Source organism: Narcine bancroftii, unplaced genomic scaffold, assembly GCF_036971445.1.
Source record: "Narcine bancroftii isolate sNarBan1 unplaced genomic scaffold, sNarBan1.hap1 Scaffold_189, whole genome shotgun sequence".
Taxonomy (NCBI): domain Eukaryota; kingdom Metazoa; phylum Chordata; class Chondrichthyes; order Torpediniformes; family Narcinidae; genus Narcine; species Narcine bancroftii.
This window is the reverse complement of record NW_027211924.1, coordinates 160,035-184,008: the sequence shown is the minus strand read 5'-3', so window position 1 is coordinate 184,008 and position 23,974 is coordinate 160,035. Positions and strand designations below refer to the sequence as shown.

At 42.9% G+C, this 23,974-nt stretch overlaps 1 long non-coding RNA gene across 4 annotated transcripts in view; it reads left to right on the top strand.

The window, feature by feature from the left end:
* Nucleotides 1–259: 259 nt before the first annotated feature.
* The window catches only part of LOC138750601 (uncharacterized), a 31,590-nt gene continuing 7,875 nt past the window's right edge, over nt 260–23,974 (top strand). For 2 of the 4 annotated variants that reach the window (XR_011349404.1, XR_011349403.1), the window contains exons 1-4: nt 260–1,135; nt 11,553–14,967; nt 22,469–22,514; nt 23,329–23,433. This is a non-coding gene — a long non-coding RNA (uncharacterized lncRNA). Of the gene's footprint in view, nt 1,141–11,552; nt 14,968–22,468; nt 22,515–23,328; nt 23,434–23,974 lie in introns of all 4 variants that reach the window. The other 2 variants (XR_011349401.1, XR_011349402.1) reach the window with 2 other exon arrangements.

Below are 23,974 nucleotides of genomic sequence, written 5' to 3'. Positions count from 1 at the left end.
AACATATTGGTTAAGAAATAATATTGAAATATTCGAACAAGTATAGGAGCCTTACATTAAATACAATAGCGAAAACCTACCGGGGACAAACATTACCTAAGTTGATGGAAGGAGAAGGAAAGAAAAGAATGGACTCAGTAGAATTTCTGGTGTAATTTTGTTGAATGACAACATTGTCTGACTGGCTTAATGCAACCTAGATTGTATACCTAAAATGGATGAGAGGGGGTGGTTTGGGAGGAAAGGGGGGGGAGAAAAAGTCACTGTATATGTGTGAAAAAGAAATAGTGTATATCATGGCTAATGTGATTTATGGTGTGAAAAATTAAAAAAAAACAAAAAAAAAAAAAAAAAACTCACAGATCTTGTACCAGATGCTATTCAGTACATCTTGACTTAAGGACTGGGGAAATTGGCATGTTAGAATGAGATTGGCATGGCACCAATATTTCTTGATTTAATAATGACTCCACAAGCTCCAGGATTCATGCAGCAGAACTTTTAAGTGGAATATAATAGAAACTAGCCTGTACTTAAATGATTGTGTGTGCAATCTTCAAAAGAACATATTTTAACTTTTTTTGGTGCCTGTTTTACAGACTGTTTTAAATAAGGCCAGCTCCTGTGAGCTGTGGCACAAGGCATTTTACTTAAGGCAGAACTAAAGGTTGAATATGTTTCAAGTTCTCTTTCAGGGGCTCTTGTGCTGCAATGTCTGTTATGTACTCACTCTAACAAATTGGAGGGTTGTGCCCCATACAGACAAGCAGCTCCAACTGCATTTTAATAAGGTCTAACATATTCAAAACCCATGCAAATATGGTTTGTGTTTCATTTTACAATTTTTACACTAACACAAAGGAAAGTCAGATTGTTATTCATTTTATTAAAATCTAGTGATTGGTTATATGTAAAAGCATGGCAAGAGGATCAACTAAAACCTGCCTGGGATGGTCCCTTCTGTGTACTTTTAATTACAGACACCGCAGTAAGAACAAGAGAGAAAGGCTGGACTCACATTCAAAGAATTAAACCAGCTTCTGAACCACAACATCACGACACACAGATTCAAACCCCAACCTGGCGTGCAGTCCCTCATCCATCAGACCTGAAACTTACACTGCGCCGTGACAAAGTGCCGTAATGTTACATTTTTGTCGTATTTTAATGGTTTATTCAGTTATTGTTGTATTCTTTATTGCCGTATTTTAATGGGTTTTACATTTATTGTCGTATTTTAATGGTTTATTTATTGTTGTTTATTCAGTTATTGTTGTATTTTATTGCTGTTTTCAATGGGTTTTACATTTATTGTTGTTTATTCATTTTTTGGAATATTGTTCGTTAAATGGATATGTCACTTCAGTACTCGCTATGTTTTAAGTCCCCCTGGAATAGGGGCAGCAGAGGTTACAATTGTGCTCCTTTAGAATGTAGACAGGGCATAGATTTAATGTATAGTCATAGTGGAATATGGGTTAACAAGGGATTCCAATACGGACCAGGGGAACTGAACAGCTTTAGTGGAGTACATTTAATTTGTCTCTTAGCCTACACAGGTATTAAAGACAAGAGTTTTGAGGCGATAGCACAAAAGACATGGTGGGACAAAGACAGACAGAATGGTAGTCAGGATTGTACATGTAGCAGAGAGAGAGAGAGAGAGTTAATACATATGCTAATGTACACAGACAGGCTGCAACTCACAAGTTCAATGATACATATGCTAATGTTAGCAGACAAGCTGCAACACACAGTTAAATCACAAGAAACAACCCTCCCCCAGCTTGGTCACTTTTCATCACCCCGTGAAGGGGGAGCACCAGTTTCCAACAACGTGAGCTGCTTGACACTTTAATATCAGGCTCCAAACAGCCTTCGGAGATCGGTGGCCCTAGGGGCTGAAGAGGACATCATATACTAACCACAATTCAACGGAACCGCCTGACTACTCGTTCACTGCTGAAGGCAGCGTTTCTCACAGACTGCTACTTGTTGCTGCTGAAGGCAGCGTCTCTCACAGACTTCGTCAGGACAATGCTTACAAAAGTCGGGTGGTTAAAAGACACTGCTTCAATGTTTCAACGTGAATCTGCCCATGCCCATGTTCAGACGTGGCAACTTCGGACTGATGTGGGATGGACTAGACTCTTTACTGAGAACTGGAGCCTGATACTCACAACCCTAATAAGCAGCTGGACTCGCTACTCTGACCTTCATGGTGCTCCCCTACCTAAAAACTTTACACAGATATTACAATTCGGTTTTTGACCAGCTGGGTAAAACTACACCTTACACTTGAAAGATCAGTATTACTGATCTAAAAGAAAAGTGAGGAAGGGGGGGGGATCAGTCACACTGACACTAGTAGCCAAAGATCAGTAACACTGATCATGGTGAAAGATCAGAATTACTGATCTAAAAGAAAAGTGAGGATTGTGAGAGATGGGAAAATTGATCTAAAATTATGAACATGGAAGAAACTAAAGTTCATCAGTAAAATGGCTGTAACCAGTTCAAACAGGATAAGCTTGGGGCTTAGGATGCAGGAAAGCAGAGTCAGCACGATTAACATAAGAATCTTCTAGTCTTTGTGACAAGACCATAGGACTAAGATAAGGAATGGTAAGGTACAATAGAATGTAGGAAGTTGAGGTAGTCTGGATCAGATAAGGGTCTCCTAGCCCTGGACAGAAGTACCAAGTCATACATTTCTAATTAGCTAACCATACACAGATTTATACATAGGAAATTAGCCAACCCTAGATAGAATGAGGCAACTCTGCATATCAAGAGTTGATATGCCCCGAGAATCAGGAAGGTGTGAATAAGGACAATGACATGAAGGGACACCGACAGGATACCCCCCCCCCCCCCCCCCCCCGGTCCTCCAAGTGTACTGAAATTGCACGTAGGCAGGCAGGATTGCCTAATGCCAAACCTCTCCAGCAAGAGGCAGAAGAATGTAAGGGGGAGGGTATTCCTACACTGAAATCAACTGTATAAAAGTTGGGTGAGCCCCAGTGTCTGTGTGTATTCCCAGGGTAAGGGGAAGCACCCAACTTTGCATTGTTGTAGTAATAAATGTTCTTTGTTCTCAATTTTTGTCTCGAGCAATTTCTTTAAAGGTACTTTAATTTCTAACATTTTGATCAGAAATCAATTCATACCCCAGATATTTCTAATTATTTCTTTGTTCTCATCTTGCCATATTCTTCTGTTCTACTAAACACCTCCTTCTGTCTTAGCTTCTTACTGATTCCATTCTCTTTGTTTCTGACAGTCTCTGTCAGGATTCTTTTTGTTTATGCTAATCAACACCTCCTTTTGCCTTAACCTTCCTACTAAATTGTTTCATACATATTCTCTCTTTTGTATCTTGGGAGCAGGCAATTCTAAACCTACTGTAATCAGCCAACTTTGCTACATACTGTGGCTGCCCCTTACTTACATTACTCTTTCCCTTCACCATGAGGTAAATATTAAATTGTTACATAGTACTGAATTCATGTATACAAACTAAATAGTACATAAGCATAGATTCTACATATTTTCTATGATTAATTAACCCCTATATTCCAACACATCAGTGCGAAAGGTCGCGTCTCCCTGGCTTGCATTGGGCATTCTCTCTTAAAATACCAGACTAGTCAGGGGCACATTTACAAAACCGAGACCCCCCTCCCATGGGAACTTCCCGTAAAGATCTCATCCAATTAGTTTCTGGCTTATCCTCTCCTTTATAATGTCTAGGTTCCTGCTCTCTGGGAAATGAATCAAAGGGTTCTGCCCTTTCTTCCCTGAGGGTCTCACACTGCTCTCAATTAAAGTCGCCTCTCTCTCTTGTCAATAGAGGTGGTAATCGAGTACTTTGTGAAGGGTCATCATACCACCCCTACTTTTTTCTCCTTTCTTTAGCTGTGGGAGAGGAGGGGAAGGTGCAGAAGGGTAGAGCATAGGAGGGGGGGAGGGGGGGGGGAAGATAGGAGCCGGCATAGCAGGAGCATAAGGTGGAGGAAGGGAATGTAACACATCCCATCCTTGTGTTTCAGGGACAAAAGGTTCCTTATCTTTCTTGCATTCCTTTTCATTCAAAACCAGTTGATCAAACGATCCCCTGAGCCAGCAGGCTGCATATTCTCTGCTCTCAATATTATCTCTTTGATTTTGATAGAGCCAGATGTTCAGTGCCTGACACATCCAGTCATCCTCGATCCGAGCTTTGGCCAATATACCAAATTCCCTTTTATCGGGTTTTTTTAACCCATTCCAGACAGCAATACCTGACCATGGTCTGTTTGTCTTTCCCACGGGTTTTCCCCGCACCCCAATCAGATAGCATTAATCCTAACGGACTTTGCTTATTTATCTGATTGTCCCGTCCTTCCTTAGGACTATTTCCCTAGCTACTCACACCTCCCATACTAACAGGTAAGTAAAATTTATCTTACCGGGATCCAGTAGCTATTCCTAGCGCGCTTCCTTAACATCCTCCCGTCGTTTGTTCTCAATGCCTCTTCTCGGATATCACTCGCTTCGTCCACTGACAAGTCACCCGCCGTCCGTGAGTCCAGCTGAATCAGCCGGGGTGCACCTACCCCCGTCGTCGGGCACTCTGTCAGTGGAGGGAGTGGGATCCCGGACGAGCCCCCATTTGTGAGAAACAGAAGTACCTTCACAGAATTTGCTCGAGACAAAAATTGAGAACAAAGAACTTTTATTATACTATTACAACAATGCAAAGTTGGGTGCTTCCCCTTACCCTGGGAATACACACAGATACTGGGGCTGACCCAACTTTTGTACATTTCATTTCAGTACAGAGATACCTTCCCCCTAACATTCTTCTGCCTCCTGGATTGGTTTAGCATTAGGTAATTCTGCCCACGTGGATTCTAACTTCTTATCAGTTTATGTGTCTTCCTGCAAACTTGTTAGCCAGAGAAGTATCATGTCTTTGTTCTTCACTCATTAATCAATCCCTAAGACTTGCTAAAGCTATCTACTTGCTATCCTGTTTTGAAGATCCTTATTTTATTATACTTTTATAACCCTTCCTCCCATTTCAGCATCCCTTCACCCTGTGAGAAACAGAAGTACCTTCACAGAATTTGCTCGAGACAAAAATTGAGAACAAAGAACTTTTATTATACTATTACAACAATGCAAAGTTGGGTGCTTCCCCTTACCCTGGGAATACACACATACACTGGGGCTCACCCAACTTTTATACATTTCATTTCAGTACAGAGATACCTTCCCCCCAACATTCTTCTGCCTCCTGGATTGGTTTAGCATTAGGTAATTCTGCCCACGTGGTTTCTAACTTCTTATCAGTTTATGTGTCTTCCTGCAAACTTGTTAGCCAGAGAAGTATCATGTCTTTGTTCTTCACTCATTAATCAATCCCTAAGACTTGCTAAAGCTATCTACTTGTTATCCTGTTTTGAAGATCCTTAGTTTATTACACTTTTACAACCCTTCCTCTCATTCCAGCATCCCTTCACCCTGATTTAACCCATAATACTTCATCTCTAATGAGCACTTGCTTGACTCCTCACATTCCAGTATCCCTTCACCTTAAGTTAACCCATAATACTTTATTCTTAATTGGCACTTGCTTGACTCCTAACATTCCAGTATCCCTTCACCTTAAGTTAACCCATAATACTTTATTCTTAATTTGCACTTGCTTCCAGTATCTCTGGACTCCTAACATTCCAGTATCCCTCACAATCCACCCTTTTTCTTTAGCTACGCTTAGTAAATCCCCATTCGGTAGTGTTCTGTTAAGCTTGGTCTTTTTTCCAGCGTGTGAGTAAACGAACTGCGGCCTCAGCATCATCAGACGGAGTTTGGGAAGCATACATCATTTGGGTTGTAGTGACCTGCCGAAGGGCCCGTTGGATTAAACACTGCACACAAGTCTTTAGGCAGGGGAGCACCATAATGGCCAGAATAGTGAGTCCAGCTGCTATAAGGGCTATGGATATCAGACTCCAGTTACCAATAAAAAGTCTAGTTCATCCCTCACCGGACCAAGGTTGCCCCGTCTGAACCTAGGCATGGGAAGATTTTCGAACTCCTGAAGAAGTGTCTTTAACCGCCTGACCGTTGTGAGCATTGTCCTTAACCAGTCTTTCACAAATGCTGCCTTCAGCAGCCAACGAGTAATCAAGAGCCAGGCGGTTTTGTTGAACTGTGGCTCGTATCTGTCGTTTTTCTTCAGCCCCTAAATTCAGGGCCATTGCTATCTGTTCGGTGATGATCTCCAAGGCTGCCTGGAGTCTGATTAAACGATTTAAATGCCAAGCAGCTTTAGTATTCTGGAGCAGCTTACTTCGTTTACAGCTGGAACTCCCCTTACAGTGGTGGTTTTTTTTAACATTCCAAATGTCTGTGTGACCCAAAGGATGCTTTACAGGAGACCAAGTTGGGGAGGGGTGTTTCTTGTCACTTAACCTGTGAGTTGCAGCTTGTCTGCGAACATTAACATAAGTATCACTGAGCCTGTGAGTTGCAGCCTGTCTGTGAACATTAGCATCTGTATTAACTCTATCTCTGCCACATGTACAATCCTGACTACCATTCTGTCTGTCTTTGTCCCACCATCTCCTTTGTGCTATCCCTTTAAAACTCCTCTCTTTAATACCTGTAGAGGCCAAAATACAAATCAAATCTACTCCTCTAGAGCCGTTGTGTTCCCCTGGTCCATGTTGGGATCCTATATTATTAACCCATACCCCACTATGACTATACTTTATATCTATGCCCTGTCTACATTCTAAAGGTAAATAATTGTCACCTCTGCTGCCCCTATTCCAGGAGGACTTAATACATCGTGAGTAATTTAGGGATGTCCCAAAAACGGGGAACCAACAAGTAAACAATACAGTAAATGGTAAAAACAACATTACAGCACTTTTTCCCAGTGTAGTGTAACTTTCAGATCAGAAGGATGAAGGACAGCACGCCCGGTGGAGGGTAGATTATCAATGTCTTTAGTCCATGGATCAGCAGCTTGTTTAATTCGTTGTATTTGAGTTCACCCCTTTTCTTTCGTTCACACTGCAGTGTCTGTAATCAAAAGTACACAATAGGGGCCATCCCAGACAGGTTTTAGTTGGTGATCTTGCCATGCTTTTACATATACCCAATCACCAAGTTTAATAGAATGAATAGGATACTCCAGGGGTGGGCAGTAACAGCTGCATGTCTATTATCTCCGTGAGCGCAGCCTGTTTGGCAGCTGCATCTGCCTGTCTGTTCCCCTGTGCTTCAGGACTGTCACCACTTTGATGGCTCCGTACATGAACTACAGCTATTTCCTCAGGTAATGTAAGAGCATCTAGAGATTGGACAATTAAGTTTTCATGGATCAACTTTTGTCCTTTTCCAGTTATCATTCCCCGCTCTTTCCAGATCTCCCCAAAGGTGTGCACTACACCAAAAGCATACTCTGAGTCTGTGTAGATCGTGCCCACCTTGTTCTCTAGACCCTGGAGAGCTCTACAGAGGGCATACAATTTACAAGATTGTGCTAACCAATGACCGGGAAGGTGACCGGCTTCAATCACCACTCCTTTCCCATCCACTACACTATACCCGCTATAGCGAGTGCCATCAATGCCACGAGAAGATCCAACAATAAACCACTTTCACCCTCCTGTAAAGGCTCATCACTTAAATCATCTCTAATTTTGGTCTGTAAATCTATTACCTCTAAACATACATGCTCTAACTAATTTATGGTATTGTCAGAATTTGGAGAAACCAAGAAAGCAGCTGGATTGTGTTCTTTATTCGTAATCAGGGTCAAATCATCCCTATCCATTAGGATCGCTTCATATTTTAAAATTCTAGAGTCTGTGAGTCACCTTCCAGCATGTTGTAAGAGAATATTGCGGACTGTGTGAGGGGTGTGAACTATCATCGGGGCACCAAACATAATATTTTGTCCTTCCTCATCTAAAATAGACAAGGTTCGAGTATACCATCTTTCACCAACTGGTCAATTACTGGCTGCAGCCCCTTTCAGCCAGCCATAAGAATTGGATACTGTTTTCGTCTAATTACTTGTTCAGAATCTTTTAAAGTAATTTGCAGGGAAGGAACATCTAACCCTCCTCTATTTCCTTTTTTTTTCACCCATACTCTAGGATTTATTATTTTCTGATCCTCCTCTATCAGCACATAAAATTGAACCCCGATACCTGATCCCTGTGGTCTGGTACCGATAGCCAATTGGTCCTGTAAATCACGTCCAATCAAGCAAACCCCAGCTTGGGGAACTAGTAAAATATCCTCTGTTATTATCTTTTCTCCCATTTGCATTCTTACATCTCTTAATACAGGGACTGTAAAGTCTCTTCCTCCTACTCCCGAAATCATCACTGTCCCCTCTATCTTAACACCCTCGGGTGGTTGTAAAATACTAGACCGGGCTGCCCCAGAATCTACTAAAAAAAAGGTCATCTTGTCACTGTGGAGTTCTATGCTTAAATTTACCAATGGTTCTCCGTGCAGCCCCACGGTGTGTATTGACTGAGAACCGTGACCCCCCCTATTCATAATCTGCTTCCATCTGTCTGACTCTGGCTTTACCTTACCCTTAATTTAGTCTATGTGTAGTCTGAGTGCAGCATGTTCGTTAAATTAAGTGATAGGAGAATCAGTTTATTTCACAGCATAAGAATAAAGTTTAACAGAGCTCTGGTTCAGTCATTAGTTCATAGGTCACCTGCACAGTGAGCTATTCCCCAAGACTGAACTCCACTGACCGGTCTCTACAGTTTATATAGATCAACCTTATACAGAACAAAAGTTGGCTTCCTTTGCTAGATTTCTTGCATAAGATTTATCACAAGTAATTTCCTGCTCTGCAGTTATCTGGGGTGTAGAGCTCCCATCTTTTTTTAATCCTCAAGGTCAGAATATCCTGTTGTTTTGATCAGAAATCAGTTCATACCCCAGATATTTCTAATTATTTCTTTGTTCTCATCTGGCCATATTCTTCTGTTCTACTAAACACCCCCTTCTGTCTTAGCTTCTTACTGATTTCATTCTCTTTGTTTCTGACGGTCTCTGTCAGGATTCTTTTTGTTTATGCTAATCAACACCTCCTTTTGCCTTAACCTTCCTACTAAATTGTTTCATACATATTCTCTCTTTTGTATCTTGGGAGCAGGCAATTCTAAACCTACTGTAATCAGCCAACTTTGCTACATACTGTGGCTACCCCTTACTTACATTACTCTTTCCCTTCACCATGAGGTAAATATTAAATTGTTACATAGTACTGAATTCATGTATACAAACTGAATAGTACATAAGCATATATTCTACATATTTTCTATGATTAATTAACCCCTATATTCCATCCAACACATCAGTCCGTAAGGTCGCGTCTCCCTGGCTTGCATTGGGCATTCTCTCTTAAAATAATGCACCTCCGGACTAGTCAGGGGCACATTTACAAAACCGAGACCCCCCTCCCATGGGAACTTCCCGTAAAGATCTCATCCAATTAGTTTCTGGCTTATCCTCTCCTTTATAATGTCTAGGTTCCTGCTCTCTGGGAAATGAATCAAAGGGTTCTGCCCTTTCTTCCCTGAGGGTCTCACACTGCTCTCAATTAAAGTCGCCTCTCTCTCTTGTCAATAGAGGTGGTAATCGAGTACTTTGTGAAGGGTCATCATACCACCCCTACTTTTTTCTCCTTTCTTTAGCTGTGGGAGAGGAGGGGAAGGTGCAGAAGGGTAGAGCATAGGAGGGGGGGGAGGGGGGGGGGGAAGATAGGAGCCGGCATAGCAGGAGCATAAGGTGGAGGAAGGGAATGTAACACATCCCATCCTTGTGTTTCAGGGACAAAAGGTTCCTTATCTTTCTTGCATTCCTTTTCATTCAAAACCAGTTGATCAAACGATCCCCTGAGCCAGCAGGCTGCATATTCTCTGCTCTCAATATTATCTCTTTGATTTTGATAGAGCCAGATGTTCAGTGCCTGACACATCCAGTCATCCTCGATCCGAGCTTTGGCCAATATACCAAATTCCCTTTTATCGGGTTTTTTTAACCCATTCCAGACAGCAATACCTGACCATGGTCTGTTTGTCTTTCCCACGGGTTTTCCCCGCACCCCAATCAGATAGCATTAATCCTAACGGACTTTGCTTATTTATCTGATTGTCCCGTCCTTCCTTAGGACTATTTCCCTTGCTACTCACACCTCCCATACTAACAGGTAAGTAAAATTTATCTTACCGGGATCCAGTAGCTATTCCTAGCGCGCTTCCTTAACATCCTCCCGTCGTTTGTTCTCAATGCCTCTTCTCGGATATCACTCGCTTCGTCCACTGACAAGTCACCCGCCGTCCGTGAGTCCAGCTGAATCAGCCGGGGTGCACCTACCCCCGTCGTCGGGCACTCTGTCAGTGGAGGGAGTGGGATCCCGGACGAGCCCCCATTTGTGAGAAACAGAAGTACCTTCACAGAATTTGCTTGAGACAAAAATTGAGAACAAAGAACTTTTATTATACTATTACAACAATGCAAAGTTGGGTGCTTCCCCTTACCCTGGGAATACACACATACACTGGGGCTCACCCAACTTTTATACATTTCATTTCAGTACAGAGATACCTTCCCCCCAACATTCTTCTGCCTCCTGGATTGGTTTAGCATTAGGTAATTCTGCCCACGTGGTTTCTAACTTCTTATCAGTTTATGTGTCTTCCTGCAAACTTGTTAGCCAGAGAAGTATCATGTCTTTGTTCTTCACTCATTAATCAATCCCTAAGACTTGCTAAAGCTATCTACTTGTTATCCTGTTTTGAAGATCCTTAGTTTATTACACTTTTACAACCCTTCCTCTCATTCCAGCATCCCTTCACCCTGATTTAACCCATAATACTTCATCTCTAATGAGCACTTGCTTGACTCCTCACATTCCAGTATCCCTTCACCTTAAGTTAACCCATAATACTTTATTCTTAATTGGCACTTGCTTGACTCCTAACATTCCAGTATCCCTTCACCTTAAGTTAACCCATAATACTTTATTCTTAATTGGCACTTGCTTCCAGTATCTCTGGACTCCTAACATTCCAGTATCCTTCACAACCCTGATTTAACCCATAATACTTCATCCTTAATGAGCACTTGCTTGACTCCTCACATTCCAGTATCCCTTATCCTTAAGTTAACCCATAATACTTCATTCTTAATTGGCACTTGCTTCCAGTATCTCTGGACTCCTAACATTCCAGTATCCCTCACACTCACCATATGAAATTATGTTTCGTTTTCTTTACATGGGATTCCACACTGATACCCCTATCCCTGAGGCTAATGACCAGTACATATCTAAATATTTACAGGGACTTTCTATTTCTCTGTATGACTTACGATAAAAGGGTTTATTAGCTCAAACCCCACCCCTGGAGTATCCTATTCATTCTATTAAACCTGGTGATTGGGTATATGTAAAAGATGGCAAGATCACCAACTAAAACCTGTCTAGGATAACCCTTATTGTGTACTTTTGATTACAGACACTGCCGTGCGAACGAAAGAAAAGGGATGGAGCCACATCCAACGAATTAAACGAGCTGCTGAACCATGGACTAACGACATTGATAATCTACCCTCCACCTGGCATGCAGTCCCTCATCCTTCTGATCTAAAAGTTACACTACTGCGGGAAAAAGTGCTGTAATGCTGTTTTTACGATTTGTTGTTATGTTTACTTGTTGGTTCCCAATTTTTGGGAAATCACCAAATTGCTCACGATGTATTAAGTCCTCCTGGAACAGGGGCAGCAGAGGTGACAATTATTTAAATTTAAAATGTAGACAGGGCACAGGTATAGAGTATAGTCATAGTGGGGTATGGGTTAATATAGGATCCCAACATGGACCAGGGGAACAGAACGGCCCTAGGGGAGTTGATTTGGTTTGTATTTCGGCCTCTACAGGTACTAAAAAGGGGAGTTTTAAAGAGATAGCACAAATAAGATGGTGGGACAATGACAGACAGAATGTTAGTCAGGATTGTACATGTGGCAGAGACAGAGTGAATACAAATGCTAATGTTCACAGACAGGCTGCAACTCACAGGTTAAGTGACAAGAAACACCCCTCCCCAACTTGGTCTCCTGTAAATCATCCTTTGGGTCACACAGACATTCGGAATGTTAAGCACCACCACTGTCAGGGGAGTTCCAGTTGTAAACGATGTAAGCTGCTCCAGAAGATGGCGTCAGCTTGTTGAAGAAATTGACCGATAACCCGCGCGTTCGCAAAGTTGGGCATGCGGTCAATCAGATCGAACAAGGAATCCTTGGGCCTGTGCTGCCATTGGGGGAGTCAGGGGCATGCAGAAAGGCGCGGAAGACTGCCCCTGCGTGGCCCCTCGCTTTGCCGGGCATGTGTGGGCTTCCAGGGTCCAGAATCTGTTCGAACGTGTGTGGGCTGCGGGGGCACATCGGGGCACCTTCGTCGGGTGTCCAAACCCTCAGCCACACGGGGAAATTCTTGACAACAAAGGCGCAAGAGGAACAACTGGAGGAGGAGCTTGAAGAAGGTGGGTCTCAAGATGTGGCACTGGAATCTGGACTGAACTCTTTTTACTGTGTTGGAACGGATTGCTTGTTATATGGATACTATGTCTCATCAAATGACTCAAATGCAATCTACGCTTAAGAGAGATGTTAATAAATGCCTTAATTCAGTAGATGTGGTACAGGAGAATTTAAAAAAATTTGAGACAGCTTTTTCTGAATGTAAAGAGCAAGTTCAACATAATAAAGAAAAAATAGAAAAAGTGGAAGATTCGTTTGTGGACTTGGGAATTCAGAAGAGAGAATTATTTTAAAAACTGATACATTGGAAAATCAAAGCCGGAGAAATAATGTAAAAATTGTGGGCCTTCCGGAAGATATGGAAGGTACTTCTGTTTCTCACACTATTGAAAAAGAACTGTTGTCTATCAGATTTGTTCTGCAGAATTTTGACATATTTCTTGGTACCGCTCATGAACCGATTGTGATATTCACTGTCCACAATCCTCTGGTGTTTTTGAATAAAATGAAGAATAAAAACAGAAGATTGTTAAACTGAAGTTTAATATTACAAAACATAATCTGCAAATTAATCATATCAGAGTTATAAATAATGTGATAGCAGATTGTCAAGATGTTAAAATTGATCATGAATAAAAATAGTGTCAAAATTGGGTTACTGTATTATAACACGTTATATATTGTGTATTGTTAACTCTTTAGCAATTTTTAAAGACAGTTTAATTATAACTGAATTTTAACTCAAGTTAAAATTTATTTAAAGGGTGAAGGTGTGACAGAGTAAATTAGGAAAGGTTTGTTAGAGCAGGTCACACACAAACTTTTAAACAGAATGTTTGCAGGAGCTTTGCAAGAGGCTCAGACTCATGATGGACTGTTTGAAAAGGCAACAAATGTAACAAGATGCAGTAGCAGCTTTGTCTGGAAAACAAATTGTCTGGAAGATCATGTGATTTTTGCAGGCAGAGAGCAGAAAAAAAGTGAGCCTTGCTCTCAGGGAGGAGGGAGTGAAAGAGAGACACAGACATTGGTTCCAGAGGGACAAGCTGGAAAGCTTTGGAAGATGGCCGGGTGAAAGGAGAGGACTGACTGTCCGGTGTTTCCCTTGGAATAGGAGAAACAGAAAGGAACTCTGTGGATGTCCTGGAACAAGAAAAGCTCTCTCTCTGAAAACCACAAGAACCCTTCTGAGTGGTAACCATTTACTCATTAAGCACCAAAGCCTGGTGAACTTTATTAATGTTAACTTCTGTACACAGCACAAGAATTGCCTGCAACCAATGAGATTGGACTATAAACCAAAGAACTTTGCTGAGTTTGCACACACACGTGCGCTTAGAATTAGAAGGGGGTTAAGTTGGTCAATAGAGATAAGTTAAAGTTTGATTCTATTTTCATGTTCAAAGATAATTCAAAGCAGCTTTTGTTTAGGTAATCCTTTGTCTTGGTGCGGCTGGATTTTGGGGTCCTCTGGACTTGTAACACTGACTATGTATCTCCCTTTAGCTTTGGCAGCTTCTAAACAATCTTTGGCTATCACTCATGTGAGAGATGAGTAAAACTGATATAAAAATATGATGAGGAAACTAGTATAGATATATGTGTAATGAATAAAGCCAGTATGAATAGGATAAGAATAGATATTAGAATGAAGGAAGTAGAGTTAGTCTGAATAAGATAAGGGTCTTCTAGCCTTTTAGACGGAATCAGCAAGTTCGCCAGTATGAATAAGACAAGGATAGATAATAGAATGTAGGAAGTAAAGTTAGTTTGGATAAGATGAGGGTCTTCTAGCCTTAGACAGAATGAGCAAGTTCTGCAGAAAGAAGGTTGGAGCCCTGAGAGTCGGGAAGGTGTGAATTAGAACAAAGGCAAGTTTGTGAATAAGGACAATGACATGATGGGACACCAACAGGATACCCCCTGGTCCTCCAAGTTCACAGAAACAGCACGTAGGCAGACGGGATTGCCTAATGCCAAACACATCCAGGAGGCAGAAGAATGCAAGGGAGAGGGTATTTCTATACTGAAATCAACTGTATAAAAGTTGGGTGAGCCCCAGTGTATATGTGTATTCCCAGGGTAAGGGGAAGAACCCAACTTTGCATTGTTGTATAATAAATGTTCTTTGTTCTCAATTTTTGTCTCGAGCAAATTCTGTGAAGGTACTTCTGTTTCTCACAAATTGGGGCTCGTCCGGGATCCCACTCCCTCCACTGACAGAGTGCGTGACGACGGGGGTAGGTGCACCCCAGCTGATTCAGCTGGACTCACGGATGGCGGCTGACTGGTCAGTGGATGAAGCGAGTGATATCCGAGAAGAGGCATTGAGAACAAATGACGGGAGGACGTTAAGGAAGCGTGTTAGGAATAGCTACTGGATCCCGGTAAGAGGAATTTTACTTACCTGTTAGTATGGGAGATGTGAGTAGCAAGGGAAATAGTCCTAAGGAAGGACAGGACAATCAGATAACTAAGCAAAGGCCATTAGGATTAATGCTATCTGATTGGGATGCGTGGAAAACCCATGGGAAAGACAAACAGACCATGGTCAAGTATTGCTGTCTGGAATGGGTTAAAAGTCCGATAAAAGGGAGTTTGGTATATTGGCCAAAGCTCGGATCCAAGGATGACTTGATGTGTCAGGCATTGAACATCTGGCTCTATCAAAACCAAAGCAGGGAATAAGTAGCCTGCTGGCTCAGTGGATCGGTTGATCAACTGGTTTTGAATGAAAAGGAATGTAAGGACAAGAAGGATGAGCAATCTTTTGTCCCTGAAACACAAGGATGGGATGTGTTACATTCCCTTCCTCCACCTTATGCTCCTCCTATGCCGGCTCCTATCTTTCCCCTCTCTCCTATGCTCTACCCTTCTGCACCTTCCCCTCCTCCCCCACAGCTAAAGAAAGGAGAAGAAAGTAGGGGTGGTATGATGACCTGTTCACAAAGTACTAGATTACCACCTCAATTGACGAGAGAGGGAAGAGACTTTGATTCAAAACAGCGTGAGACCCTCCGGGAGGGAAGGGCAGAACCCTTTGATTCATTTCCTGGAGAGCAGGAATCTAGACATTATAAAGGAGAGGATGTCAGAAATTAACTGGATGAGACCTTTACGGGAAGTTCCCATGGGAGGGGGTCTCGGTTTTGTAAATGTGCCCCTGACTAGTATGGAGGTGCGTAATTTTAAGAGAGAATGCCCAATAAACAGAAAGGAAAGGCTAAGATTTTGATGCAGGCAGTCAAGGAAGTCGTGGAGGGACAGCAAGGAAAGGGTAGGGGCTGTGTGCCAGTTCCTGGACATTGGGAGGAGCTCTGGGAGTGGGAGAGTAGAGATCAGAGCAGGGACAAGGGTAGAGGGGAATTCCGGGGACGACGACTGTTCCTGGGACCTCGTGGTAATCCCGGTAGGAATTGGGAAACAGGAGCATTAGTTTGCTATTATTGTAAAAGGAGGGACATTTTAAGAGAGAATGCCCAATGCTAGCCAGGGAGACGCGACCTTACGCACTGATGTGTTGGAATATAGGGGTTAATTAATCATAGAAAATATGTAGAATATATGCTTATGTACTATTCAGTTTGTATATATGAATCCAGTATTATGTAACAATTTAATATTTACCTCACGGTGAAGTGAAAGAGTAATGTAAGTAAGGGGTAGCCACAGTATGTAGCAAAGTTGGCTGATTACAGTAGGTTTAGAATTGCCTGCTCCCAAAATACAAAAGAGGATATGTATGAAACAATTTAGTGGAAGGTTAAGGCAAAAGGAGGTGTTGATTAGCACAAACAAAAAGAATCTGACAGAGACTGTCAGAAACAAAGAGAATGGAAAGTAAGAAGCTAAGACAGAAGGTGCTGAGTAGAAGAATATGGCCAGATGAGAACAAAGAAATAATTAGAAATATCTGAGGTATGAATTGATTTCTGATCAAAACAACAGGATATTCTGACCTTGAGGATTAAGATGGGAGTTCTACACCCCAGATAACTGCAGAGCAAGAAATTACTTGTGATAAATCTTATGCAAGAAATCTAGCAAAGAAAGCCAACTTTTGTTCTGTATGATAATGAAATCTAGCAAAGGAAGCCAACTTTTGTTCTGTATTAGGTTGAGCTATATAAACTGTAGAGACTGGACAGTAGAGGTCAGTCTTGGAGAATAGCTCACTGTGCAGGTGACCTATGAACTAACGACTTATCCAGAGCTCTTAAGCTTTATTCTTATGCTGTGTAATAAACTGATTCTCCTATCACTTCATTTAATGAACACGCTGGACTCAAGACGACACAGAATAAATTAAGGGTAGGGTAAAGCCAGAGTCAGACAGATGGAAACAGATTATGAAAGGGGGGGTCACAGTTCTCAGTCAATACACACCGTGGGGCTGCACGGAGAACCATTGGTAATTTAAGCATAGGACCCCCACAGTGACAAGATGGTAGATTCTGGGGCAGCCCGGTCTAGTATTTTACAACCACCCGAGGGTGTTAAGATAGAGGGGACCGTCCCTGTATTAAGGGATGTAAGAATATAAAAGGGAGAAAAGATAATAACAGAGGATATTTTACTAGTTCCACAAGCTGGAGTTTGTTTGTTAGGACGAGATTTACAGGACCAATTGGCTATTGGCACCAGACCACAGGAATCGGGTATCGGGGTTCAATTGTATGTATTAAGCGAGGAAGATCGAGAACTAGTAAATCCTGGAGTATGGGCAGAAAGAGGCAATAGAGGAGTGTTAGATATTCCTCCCCTGCAAGTTACTCTAAAAGATCCCGAGTAAGTAATTAGACGAAAGCAGTATCCAATTCCGATGGCTGGCCGAAAGGGGCTGCAGCCAGTAATTGACCAATTGGTGAAAGATGGTAAACTCGAACCTTGTATGTCAACTTTTAATACCCCAATTTTACCTGTCCAAAAACCAGACGGTACCTATCGATTAGTGCAGGACTTGAGGGAGCTGAACAAAATTATTCTCACCCGTCACCGGATTGTACCTAATCCCTATACAATAATAGGTAAAATCGATCCCCATAGAAAATGGTTTAGTGTGATTGACCTCAAAGATGCTTTCTGGACCTGTCCGTTAGCAACAGAGAGCAGAGACATGTTTGCCTTTGAATGGGAAAATCCTTTTACTGGACACAAGAATCAATACCGGTGGACGGTCCTTCCCCAGGGCTTTACTGAATCACCAAATTTATTCGGCCAGGTCTTAGAACAAATATTAGATGAGGCTCCTCGGAGAGAGAATTGTCAGTTGATACAATATGTTGATGACTTGTTAATTACGGGAAAAACGTATGAATTAGTTAAACAGTATACTGTTGAACTTTTGAATTTTCTGGAGAATAAGGGTCTCAAGGTGAGCGAATCCAAATTACAATTGTTCAATCAGAAGTTAAATATTTAGGTCATCTGGTAAGTCAGGGAACTAGGAAAATAAGTCCAGAGAGGATACGTGGTATTCTACAGATCCCACCTCCCAAGAACTTAGGAAATTCCTTGGTTTTGTGGGATACTGTAGAATCTGGATTGAAAATTATTCTAGTCTGGTCAGAACTCACAATTCTAGGGGGCGAAGCTGTTGTCTGGACAGAGGAAGAGATTAAAGATTTTAACTTGGTGAAGCAGCGCCTTATTAGTGCCCCAGTGTTGGCTTTACCCAACCTAAGTAAGCCATTTGACCTATATACCAATGCGAAAGGAGGTGTAGCCACCGGAGTACTAACACAAGAGAGGGCAGGCTGTAGACAGCCAGTTGCTTTTCTGTCAAAAGTTTTAGACCCTGTTTGTCGTGGTTGGCCAGAGTGTGTGCAAGCCATCCCAGCCACTGCTATTTTAGTTGAGGAAAGACGAAAGATTACGTTTGGTGCCCCGATGATAGTTCACACCCCTCACACAGTCCGCAATACTCTCTTACAACGTGCTGGAAGGTGGCTCACAGACTCTAGAATTTTAAAATATGAAGCGATCCTAATGGATAGGGATGATTTGACCCTGATTACGAATAAAGAACACAATCCAGCAGCTTTCTTGGTTTCTCCAAATTCTGACAATACCATAAATGAGTTAGAGCATGTATGTTTAGAGGTAATAGATTTACAGACCAAAATTAGAGCGGATTTAAGCGATGAGCCATGTCGGACTCTGGCTTTACCTTACCCTCAATTTAATTTATGTGTTGTCTGAGTCCAGCGTGCTCGTTGAATGAAGTGATAGGAGAAGGTATTTGGTTCAACAATCAGTTTATTATACAGCACAAGAATAAAACTTAACAGAGCTCTGGGTTAGTCGTTAGTTCATAGGTCACCTGCACAGTGAGCTATTCCCCAAGACTGACCCCTATTGTCCAGTCTGCTCAGTTTATATAGCTACAATTTACCATACAGAACAAAAGTTGGCTTCCTTTGCTAGATTTTTACATAAAGTATATCACCAGCAATTTCCTTATTCTACAGTTTATCTCGGGTGTAGAAAAGGTACAAGGACTGCCTAAAGAAATCTCTTGGTGCCTGCCACATTGACCACCGCCAGTGGGCTGATAACGCCTCAAACCGTGCATCTTGGCGCCTCACAGTTTGGCGGGCAGCAACCTCCTTTGAAGAAGACCGCAGAGCCCACCTCACGAACAAAAGGCAAAGGAGGAAAAACCCAACACCCAACCCCAACCAACCAATTTTCCCTTGCAACCGCTGCAATCGTGTCTGCCTGTCCCGCATCGGACTTGTCAGCCACAAACGAGCCTGCAGCTGACGTGGACTTTTTACCCCCTCCATAAATCTTCGTCCGCAAAGCCAAGCCAAAGAAAGACCTCTTATCTTAAATCTTCCAGATCAGACCATCCTATTGTTTTGACCAGAAATCAATTCCTACCCCAGATATTTCCAAGCATCGTTCTGTTCCTGTCTGGCCAATGTCTTCTGTTCCCTTAACACCTCCTCATGCCTTAATCTTCTTCCTAGACTGGCTTTCCATTCCCTTTGTTTCTTACAGGATATTCTTTGTTCTTGTCTGCCCTGTGTCTCCTGCGCTACTCAACACCTCCTTCATTTTGAGCATTCCTCCTAAATCGTTTCATCCATTTCCTCTCCCTTGTTTCTTGCAATTCTGCTCCTACTGTACTCAGCCAACTTTGCTCCATGCTGTGATTGCCACTTAATTACCTTATACTTTTCCGTTAACCATGAAGTAAATATAAAAATTGTTATATAGTCTTCTATTCCGTGATATTTTAGCCCCTAGATTCCAACAGTCCCCCTTTTGGTCTCATGAAAATGAGACCAACCATCTGCTACCTTATTAGACCGAGATCTCAGGAGTTATTGCAAGGACCGGCATCTCCGACCCCTTGGTTTCAGTATACTCTTGGGAGGGCAGTAGGGACAAATACATGCCTTGGGATCTGGGGATGGCTCTCTATGAAAACACTCGTTGAACCAGGCACTGGAGGCAGGGAAGGATGCACGGGATCAGGATCAAAGCCAACACCACCACTCCAGCAACTAGCACTGCAGTCTGTATCCATCCCCAGCTTCCTGAAAACAAATTTCCTAGCCATGCGCTGCCCAAGGGTCGCCAGGTCTGAACCGGGACATGAGCTAATTTGCGAATGCCTGAAGAAATATCCTTTACTGCTTGCTCATTGTCATCGATTTTTAAACAGCAATTAGTGAGATTCAATTTCCCACACACTCCCCCCTCCGTGGCTAACAAATAGTCTAATGCTAAGCGGTTTTGAAACACCGTAGCCCTAATCTGTTGCTGCTCTTCTGCCAACAGATAAAGACCCGTGGCTGTGTTATTGGTGATCATTTCCAAAATAGCTTGTAAACAAATCAGACGGTTTAACATGTAAATTGGGGTTCGATACCCCCAGGACCCATCCTGGGCCCAGGTGGCAGGTCCGTAATAAGAAATAATGCGCTCTGGAGGCCAGTCCTCTCCCCACTCACCGATCTTTAATCCCTCTTCTGACGGAGCCCCTGATATACACGCTCAGCTAACTGATGGGAGTCGTTCTGGGGTAAAAGCACAAATTGTGGTTGAATGATATCTATACAACACGTTCCCCTCCAGTCTGGCTCCAAAAAAGTGTATGCCATATTCTCACAAATCCAATATAGTCCCTCTGGAGCAAATCCGTGTGGAGAGGAATGAGCCCACAATTGTCTGAGTGAGGGAACCCCCTTATATGGATTATTCCCCCGTGCAATTCCATACTACTTTACCACGGGAGTTATCCGTTATAGGTCTGCAATCTGCTCCATTCTGTGGGGCCAGGAACCACCGTGGTCGCTGAGGATGCCATTGAGGGAACTTCCCCAAGATTTTAACCCTTGTGCACCTCGAATCCCCTTTATACTGATTGCCTTGCTCCTTCCTAATACATTCCTCCCCAATGGGTGATTTGCTAAGTGCCATGTCTGGCGGGGGTGCGTCTCATCTGCCGATCCGTGACCCATCAACTCCCACACCTCCAGGGGCTCCCCGCTCCATGACCATGACCCATCTCTTGTGGGTCCCCCACATACCCAACAGTTTTTTACCCCCAATAGTTCTGCCGTAGTTTGGCTAAGGTCTACCCATCTATTGTCACCTACTCTGTGAGTTGCTGCCTGGCGTTTAGCATTGACATAGATATCCCCCTTTTTGCTGACCCATACATATGGTTGTTTTCCATTTTGCCAAATGGGTTCCCACTGTATCCTCTGAATTGGTATTGAGCCCCCTTTCTCCTTATCTCGGTCTCCCTCCCGGGCACAAAACCATGTTATTCCTTGTGGACAGCGGTCTCGATTTGGTGTGAACGGAAACGATCCCCTGTTGAACTTAACATCATACACTTGTCCATTATGAACACACTTACGTCCCGTGTGAGTCCCACACAGTGTTCAGGAAAGTCAGTCCAATCCGCAAAGTACTGTTCTTTTTCGTTATGCGACCCCCAGGCTGAATGCAAACACTTCGTACAGTGGTTTTCCTCCCCAGATCCTTCAAGGGCTTGGAACACCAGCACCCATAGTCCCCACATAGTATTCATCCCTTTTGTTTTGACGTTAATCTATTGATTATAACGTCAAACACTGATATACAGTCACCGTAGTCCAATAGTCTCTTTAAAAAGGGACACGTTAAATATTCTTAGTCCGTGGTTTCTTCACAGAGTCCCAGTCATCTCCGTTTGAATCTGTTCCAGTGTCCGTGTCGGTGGGTCCGTTGCTGCACACTGACTCCAATGATACCACATCTCTCCTTTTCCCTGTAGTCGAACCGCGTGGGACGTTCTCTCCACCACTCTGTAGGATCCTGTCCACCTGGGCTCCAACCACTTTCTCTTGATCACCTTTAGCAGAACCCACTCCGCGACTGATGGTATCGGTGTTTCCCCTTTTCTGTTGAGACTTGTGACCTGTTGTGAAAAATCTGACACCAGAGCCGTTAGTTTATCATAATAAACCTTACATCTCATTGAACTTACCTCATTCTTCGTGGTCTGAATTCCTGCTCAAGGTCCTGGAAACTGGTGCCCCGTTTGTAGTTCATATGGAGTAAATCCTGTCATAGAACTTACCGAACTCCTTACTGACATTAACGCCAGGGGCAACGCATCCACCCAATTTAGTTTAGTCCGTGCCTGTACTTTCCCGATCTTACCTTTTATTGTTTGGTTCATCCTCTCCACTTTCCCTTGGGATTGTGGATGGCACACCGTTCCAAAGGCATGTTTCAACCCCAACATCGCTTCTACCTCCTGTAGATCTTTATTCTTAAAATGACTTCCATTATCTGACCTAATTTTTCTAGGGAATCCGTGTCTCGGAATATACTGGTTGATCAGGAACTTACTTACCGTCTTTGCATCTTCTATTTTGGCAGGGATTGCTTCCGGCCACCCTGTGAACACATCTACTGCTACTAAGAGGTATCGATAACCACTTGCCCTCTCAATCATGTCCGTGTAATCAATTACAATTTCTTGCCCTGGTAACTTAGGCATCGGAAACTGCCCTTCATGCGGCTTCACAGTCGCCTTGACATTGAAAGTTATACATACCTCACACTCTCTGATATGGTTCTCCACCATCGCCGGCAGGAAGGGGTGCCACCAATGTATCAAATACCTTATCATCTGCTTCTTTCCACAGTGTGTTAACCCATGCGCCTCCTCTAGGAGGGGTTTCATGAGTCCAGATGGTAAAACTGGCCTACCGTCTGTCAATCTCCACAGTCCTTGATCCTCGGTTGCCCCCCTTTCCTCCCAAATCATCCTTTCCTTTCCTGAGGTGATGCCTTCGCTTGTTCCTGAATTATTACTTCTACCTCACACGGTGCTGTTCTGTCTGCCTGTGTCATAATAAACTGAGGGCCGTATCCTGCTGCCCTTTTTGCGGCCATGTCCGCTTCCTGATTTCCCCGAGCTACCATCGTATCTGTTTTATCATGGCCCTTACATTTAATAACTGCTACTGCCCTTCGTTTCAGGAGGGCCTCAGCCAGTTTCCTAACATCCTTCTCGTGTTTAATTGGGGTCCTTGCTGCTGTTAAAAACCCATTTCTAATCCATTGACTAAGCTCAATCTGTATTGTCCCTAACACATATGCCGAATCTGTATATATATTGACCTCCTTTCCTTCTGCCCATTCTAATGCTGCTATCATTCCCTGTAGTTCTGCGAGTTGTGCTGATTCCTTTCCTCTCACTGCCCCTGTAATGATTTCTTCAAATCCTCCTGTAGTTTTTCGTACCACCGCATAGGCGGCTTTCAATCCATCTGAGGGATGTCTGTAACAACAACCATCTGTAAATAAGGTCTCATCTGGTTCTCTCAAGGGTGTAGCCTGTAAGTCAGGTCTTATTTTAATATCCTTTACACAACAGTGTGGTTCTCCCTCTCCCATATTGTCTGCCATGTTAATGCCTTCATGGGTAAACGTAACATTTGGAGCATTCAGGATCTTTTCTAGTCTCGTCTGCCTTAGCGAAGTCATTGTAAATGCTGTCGAGCTCACAAATGCTACAATAGTATGTGTTGTTAATACCGTCAGGCCATGTCCCATCACTATGTGTGCCACCTTTTGTAGAATCTTTGCTACCCCTGCTGCATGTCTCGTACATGGTGGGTGTCTGTCTTCCGTCGGATCCAGTGTGATACTCACATACATGAGCACACATCTTCCACCCCCTTTTTTCTGAAAAAGAACACCATTAATTGTGTGTGCTTTTTCAGAAACATCCAAAAAGAAAGGTTGTTTATAATTTGGAATCGCCAAATCTATAGCTGTTGTAAGAGCTTGCTTAAGTAGAATAAAACTCATCTCAGCCTGTGCAGTCCAATCAAGTGTAGCTCCCAGATTCCTCATCCCCTGCTCATTCACTAAAGT